The sequence below is a fragment of the Copadichromis virginalis genome, linkage group LG19, assembly GCF_057382275.1.
Source record: "Copadichromis virginalis isolate Kocher_CV1m ecotype Utaka linkage group LG19, C_Virginalis_male_GT1.1, whole genome shotgun sequence".
Taxonomy (NCBI): domain Eukaryota; kingdom Metazoa; phylum Chordata; class Actinopteri; order Cichliformes; family Cichlidae; genus Copadichromis; species Copadichromis virginalis.
The window spans coordinates 17195795-17202552 of NC_140636.1; the positions used below are offsets into that span (position 1 = coordinate 17195795).

At 47.3% G+C, this 6758-nt stretch overlaps 1 long non-coding RNA gene across 1 annotated transcript; it reads left to right on the top strand.

Moving 5' to 3' along the window:
• The first annotated feature begins 5058 nt into the window (after window positions 1-5058).
• LOC146685872 (uncharacterized) lies at window positions 5059-5728 on the top strand. Its single transcript, XR_014916674.1, has 3 exons — window positions 5059-5171; window positions 5349-5482; window positions 5571-5728. It is a non-coding gene; the product is annotated as an uncharacterized LOC146685872 (long non-coding RNA).
• The last annotated feature ends 1030 nt before the right edge of the window (window positions 5729-6758 follow it).

Consider the following 6758-nt stretch of genomic DNA (forward strand, 5'->3'; position numbering starts at 1 on the left):
ATGAGAGCTGAAAATGTTTGGCTCTGCCTTCTGATTATTTTCATTCATGTGATGTTTTAATAAAAAACAGAAAGCTGTATACAGAACATTGCACCTGTACATTCAGAAGTGAAAGGGACTAACATGACTTGTGTTACGACCCAGTGATGTGTGTGTTGTGTTATGCCTCCCACGGGGGGGATGGCTGTGGCTGACCTCTGGCTTCGGGGAACCGAACGATCCAGGATCACGCGAAATCGTCAACAATCTCATCCAGCTAACTCACTTAGCGCGGTACGAAGAACAGGCCCCTGGTCTTAAATCTGATGTGGTGAAATTTTGCCGCTCGTGCCACACATGTCAGCTTGCCGGTAAACCAAATCAGGCGATTCCAACTGCGCCGTTAAAGCCCATCCCCGTGGTTGGGGAACCTTTTGAACATGTTATCATTGATTGTGTTGGTCCCCTTCCAAAAACAAAGTCCGGAAATCAATATCTACTCACCATGATGTGTATTGCCACCCGTTATCCTGAGGCTATCCCATTGCGCTCGTTAAAAACCCGTGGGATTGTGAAGGCCCTAGTTAAGTTCTTTTCTATCTTTGGACTGCCTAAACGTATCCAGATGGATCAAGGCACAAACTTTATGTCCAGAGTTTTTGCCCAGGTTATGACCGAGCTCGGTGTCACCCATCACACTTCCAGCGCATATCACCCGGAGAGTCAGGGTGCATTGGAAAGGTTCCACCAAACTCTGAAAAGCATGCTTCGCAAACATTGCACTGAGTCTGGCCGTGAGTGGGATGAGGGGTTGCCCCTGCTATTGTTCGCCGTCAGGGAGACGTGCCAGGAGTCTTTGGGGTTCAGTCCTGCTGAGTTAGTTTTTGGCCACACGGTGCGCGGCCCGTTACGTCTTTTGAGAGAGAGATTTCTCTCAGAGAAACATCATCCGGAAGAAAACATTCTGGACTATGTTAGCTCATTTAAAGAGAGGCTGCATGATGCCTGCAACACTGCTCGTGGCGCGCTAGAAAAGGCTCAGGTCAGAATGAAAACCCGTTTTGATAGAAAGTCGGTAGTGCGGAGGTTCCAGTCTGGGGATCGCGTGTTGGTTCTCCTGCCTGTCGTTGGTTCACCCCTGCAGGCAAGGTTTTCCGGCCCCTATGGCATTGAGTGCAAATTGAGTGAAACTGTCTACGTGGTGTAAACCCCTGATCGTAAGAAGAAAAGTCGCGTCTGTCACATCAATATGTTGAAGGAATACATTGATCGCGAACGCCGGTCACCGTCTGTGTTACCTATCGTGTCGGTGTCCGTCTCTCAACCCTGTGATGATGGGTTGGACGATAGGCACCGCTCTGTTTCGGGGGTGCGTCTTAAAAACTCTGAAATCTTGGCTGACATGGATGCCTGTTTGGCTCATCTGTCTGATCCCGAAAAATCTGATGTCCGTGAGCTCATTACAAACTACCCGACTCTGTTCGGTGATATCCCCACTCAAACTCATGTGCTAAGCCACGATATTGATGTGGGCGATCACAGACCCATCAAGCAACATGCATACCGAGTAAATCCCACGAAGCGTGCTGTAATGCAGCAGGAAGCCCAGTATCTCCTCGACCATGGTTTTGCGATTCCCAGTAATAGCTCTTGGAGCTCACCATCACTTCTGGTCCCAAAACCCGATCAAACCTCCCGGTTCTGTAACGACTTCCGAAAAGTAAACGCTGTTACGAAACCAGACTCCTTCCCACTCCCCCGCATGGATGACTTAGTCGACCGTGTTGGGTCAGCCACCTTTGTGACCAAGCTTGACCTCCTAAAAGGATACTGGCAGGTTCCGTTAACTGACCGGGCTTCCGAAATCAGTGCTTTTGTTACGCCTGACCATTTTTTACAGTATACTGTCATGCCGTTTGGGCTACGGAATGCCCCAGCTACCTTCCAGCGGCTGATGAACACGGTGCTGCATGGAGTTAGAAACTGTGAAGTGTATCTGGATGACATAGTTGCCTATTCCTCCACTTGGCCTGAACACCTCAAAACCCTTAGTGAAATATTTGACCGCCTGCGTGATGCCTCTCTGACACTAAATTTGGCTAAGTGCGAGTTTGGAAAGGCTGCGGTAACCTACCTGGGGAAACGAGTCGGACAGGGTCAGGTTCTCCCGGTTGCGGTGAAAGTGCAGGCAATACTGGACTTTCCCGCTCCGCAGACCCGTCGGGAGCTGCGGCGGTTTCTAGGCATGGCAGGTTATTATCGTGGTTTCTGCAAGAACTTCTCTAAGGTAGTAGCCCCGTTGACCAGTCTTGCCAGTCCAAAATCACCATTCACATGGTCGGAGACATGTCAGTTTGCTTTTGAAGCTGTCAAAGCTCTCCTTTGCAGTGCTCCTGTGTTGGCCGCCCCTGATTTCGCACGTCCATTCAAGCTTGAGGTGGATGCGAGTGCCTTGGGGGCTGGGGCGGTGCTCTTGCAGGAGGATGTAAATGGCATCGACCATCCGGTCTGTTATTTTTCCAAGAAATTTCTAAAATACCAACTACATTACAGCACGATCGAGAAGGAAGCCTTAGCCTTGTTATTAGCCTTGCAGCACTTTGAGGTGTACCTTGGATCCAGTCCTGTTCCAACCATCGTATTCTCGGACCACAACCCTCTCCAGTTCCTGTCTCGGATGCAGAATAGCAACCAGCGCCTTATGCGCCGGTCCTTACTCTTACAGGACTTCAACATTGAGATCCGTTACAAAAAGGGCTTAGAGAATGTTATGGCTGATGCCCTCTCTCGGTCTTGAATCAAACATCTTTGTGTAGGGATGGATGTTTGATTTTTTTGGGGGGGAGAACTTTTACGACCCAGTGATGTGTGTGTTGTGTTATGCCTCCCACGGGGGGGATGGCTGTGGGTATCTTTCCCCTTTTTCTCTCCTAGGAGGTGGAAACCTGGGCGTGGCTGCTGGGTATCCGGGTGGAGTCTCTGCCTGTCCTGTGTGGATCCTGTGTGGATAATTGATGGACCACCTCCGGTACTTAAGGACTTAACGACAGCCACCTGGAAGCTCTCCCCGAGCCTCCACCACTCGACCAAGAACCTGTGTGATGATCTATGTTAGTGCAGTGTAGAGTTTTGAGTGTATATCTGGTTGGGATGTCTACTTGGTTGTAAATAGTGTAAATAGTATATCTGGGTGGGATGGCTATTATGTTGTAAATAATTGTAAATAGATTGTCAAATAGTGATCACGGGTTGGTTCACCTGATATATCACTGTCACTGCCGCAGCCTTGTAGGCGTGAGAAGCCGTTTTTTTTTTTTTTTACACGTTTTCTCCTGTTTTTTCCCTTAGAAAGGTAGGTAAGCGACTTGTCTTTTGTTTGGCTTCTTTTTATTTTGGTGTAGGGAAGCGTAGGGATCGCTAGGGAGTTTTGTTTGTTGTTTTGGCATTGCTCACTGCCGACGAAAATAAACGGCTGCTTACCACTTGAACGGTATTGTTGTCGGTGTACTTACTTGGGTGGGGAGTGGGGGGGGGGGCTAACCCTCGTGTTGCGTTTTTTCACTCGCTTGGACTACAAACGTAACACTTGTGTGTAAACACCTATAAAACTAACCCTGCAGGTTCAAGGGTAATTCCAAGGAAAGTGGTGGAGTTTAAGTGAAATTTCCATAGTAAGGTAAGGAGGAGCCACAACCTGTCCTGGCTGATTTAGAGGATTGTGGGCATTATATAAGACTGAAGCCTGTCCACTCTTACCTGCAGACCTGCTCCGTATCTACTAAACAACATGCTTCCTCTTTCGTGACTCGTTCAGGTAAAATGTTTGTTTAACAATTTAAGGACTAATGACTCAAATCAAAGTTATTATAGTTTTTCTTTTTCTGTTTATTTTTAGTGTTAGGTTTTGTTTTGTTTTTATTAGTTTCATAGTAATAGTTCTTAAATATTCTTACTATATGGGCATTTCATTGATACTTTTTTTGTTGCAGTTATTTTCTTTTTCTTTTGAAAGAAAATAACCTAAACAATGTTTGCATTATTTATATATATTAATATATTATAATTTGAGCTGACATGTTTTTTTTGTACTGTGTCATTTATTATACTAATCTGTCAAATTTACATGCCAACTTCTTGAAAACAGAGACAAACACTGCAGCAATGCCTCCTCCTGGTGCATGCCTGAACATTATGGAGGCTCGTCACAAGCAGATGGGATATGGGAGCATCTCCAACCCTGAGAAGTTCTTTAACCAAGACTTCAAGAACCTGAAACAGTACTGTCTAACCAAAGGAGTAAGGTACCTCGATGACATGTTCCCCCCTGATGCAAAGTCTGTTGGCCAGGGGATACTGATGCCCTCCGACCTGGCCCACGTGAAGTGGCTAAGACCTGCGGTGAGTATTTAAAGATGTTTAAACTGCACATTAGACACAGTATCACATTACTGCAAAGCAAAATTTTTCCCCACCTTTGCTCTACCATATTTGAGATTGTGAAACTATAAATCTTCTCATGACTCAAGAAGTGAAATTTTGACTATAACAGTGCCCTCTAGTGGCTGTGAAAAAGAATTAAATCAATCCTTAAGGATTAAATAAAAGATATTCTATTAAAAATGCATTCTGTTATCCTAAACAACCTGATTAGTTAGTTTGTAATCTAGTTTAAAAATAACATGAAATATTCACATTCTGAAAAGAATCAAAGCCACAAGTTTACAAAATTATGATTATTCTTTCTTTTTCTGACTGACTTTTGATCATGAGCTTCTTTTCAGGATAATTATTCAGTTTATTTCATTTTCTGTTATATAAAAAAGTTGTGAATTAAGGGCCCTGGAAGAGTTTCATATTTCAAACTGAGACCCAAACCTCTCAAATTTGGGGCATACTCCCTGTTTTACAGCAAATTGCTCCTGATGCTGAATTTGTGGTTGATGGCATCTCCAGATTTGACTTTGGTCAAGGTGTACTTGGTAGGGTCATTTCTTCACTCCTAATATTTACACTCTTGTATCTGCCTACAGTCCTGATTGTTCTTTTTTTGTTGTTGTTAAACTGCTGATGCAAGAAACTGCTGGTTTCTTGCATCAATCGGCGCACTGACTTTCCAGAATCACATTTTTGAACAAGTTGTTCCGCTCGACCAAAAAATCAAAGAGAACTACTGTGGCATTTTTCACTTCAGGGTAAACATCATTAAACTATCAGTATAGAGAAGTAATTATTATCTTTAACTGTTTTTTTCCCCCACTAAACGAAAATTTAAAAGCTGTTTATTTCACAGAGTTTGGATTATTTTGTCTCTAATGATCAAATTTCATGAAACACAACAAGCTCACAAAACAATTGCATCTTTACTTTAGTTCTGGAGATTCGGGCGGTGGGTGGACGTCGTCATTGATGACAAGTTGCCGACGATCAATGGCAGACTAATCTTTGTTCACTCCAAAGATCCAAATGAGTTCTGGCCTGCTCTGCTGGAGAAAGCTTATGCCAAGTATGCAAAGAAACATATGATTTATCCGATATACAGTGAACAAGTTACATGTGGGGGATCTGTGAAAAATATTATCTACCTCTGTCAGGGTTTGTGGTTCCTACACCGACATGACTTCTGGAACTCCTTCAGAGGCTGTGATGGATTTCACCGGTGGCGTCCACATGTGCGTCCAGCTGTCGGACGCCAGTTCAGACGTGTGGGGGCTGATATGCAGAGCTGGCAAATCCAACACATTGATGAGCTGCGGTACACCTCAAGGGGTAAGCACAAATAAACAGAGTCAGAGCAGTAGCCGAGTGTGGCGAGAATAAGGCACAGCGGGACCATCTTGAATTTGAGCCATCTTTATTCAGCACTTCTCACCTCAACACACATCAACCCCTGAGTCCTGTGTTTTAACACGGCGGGCGTGATTGCGGATGTCCTGCAGGTGCGTCCGCACGGCACCGCAGACCACACCCCACCACATACCCCCACCACATACAACCCATCGCCCGATTGAGGCCGGGGAGCCATCTGGCCGAACCTACTCCCGCCCACCGGCCTCCAACCTGATGACAGGGCAGTGTCTCTTGCGGAGGCCGCCCATGCCTCCAGCAGCGACACTGGTCCGGCAGTTGAATACCTGGCGAACCGGCACGACCCTGCAGGCACAGCCGTGAGCACCTGCTCAAAGGCGGTTGGACACTCGTCCATTGTTCCAGGACAGCTTGCGTCTTGCTCTTGGCCCCAGTTCGTGCAGGTCCCCCTTACACGGGGACCTCTGTCTCCCTGCGTGGCTCCTCCATTGTCTCCGGCTGGAGCAGCTGCTCCACTGCTCCCGGCTGGACAGGACCCTCGTGCACCTGATTCCTCTCTGGCTGCAGCGGCTCCTCTACCACTCCCGGCTGGAGCAACCCCTCATGCAGTGGCTCCTCACCCAGCAGGCATGGACCCCCTCGCACCTCGTACACCTCCGGCTTGAGGGCCTCCTCCACCACTCCCGGCTGGAGCAGCCCTTCCCGCAGTGGCTCCTCTACCTCCAGTAGGTGTAGACACCTCGCGTGCCTTGTCTGCCGCATTCGGCTGGAGCAGCTCCTCCACTGCTCCTGGCAGTAGCAGCCCTTCACCCAGCCGCTTACTCTCCTCCGGCCGGCGCGGACTATTGCCTGCCTCGTCTACCGTCTACTGCTAAGGTGCCTAACGCGTACCTCTGCCACCTGCTCCTGCTGGATAGCCGCCAAGTCTGCCATCATCTGGGACAGCCCCTCCCTGCCCTGGCTCTGTTGTGCCG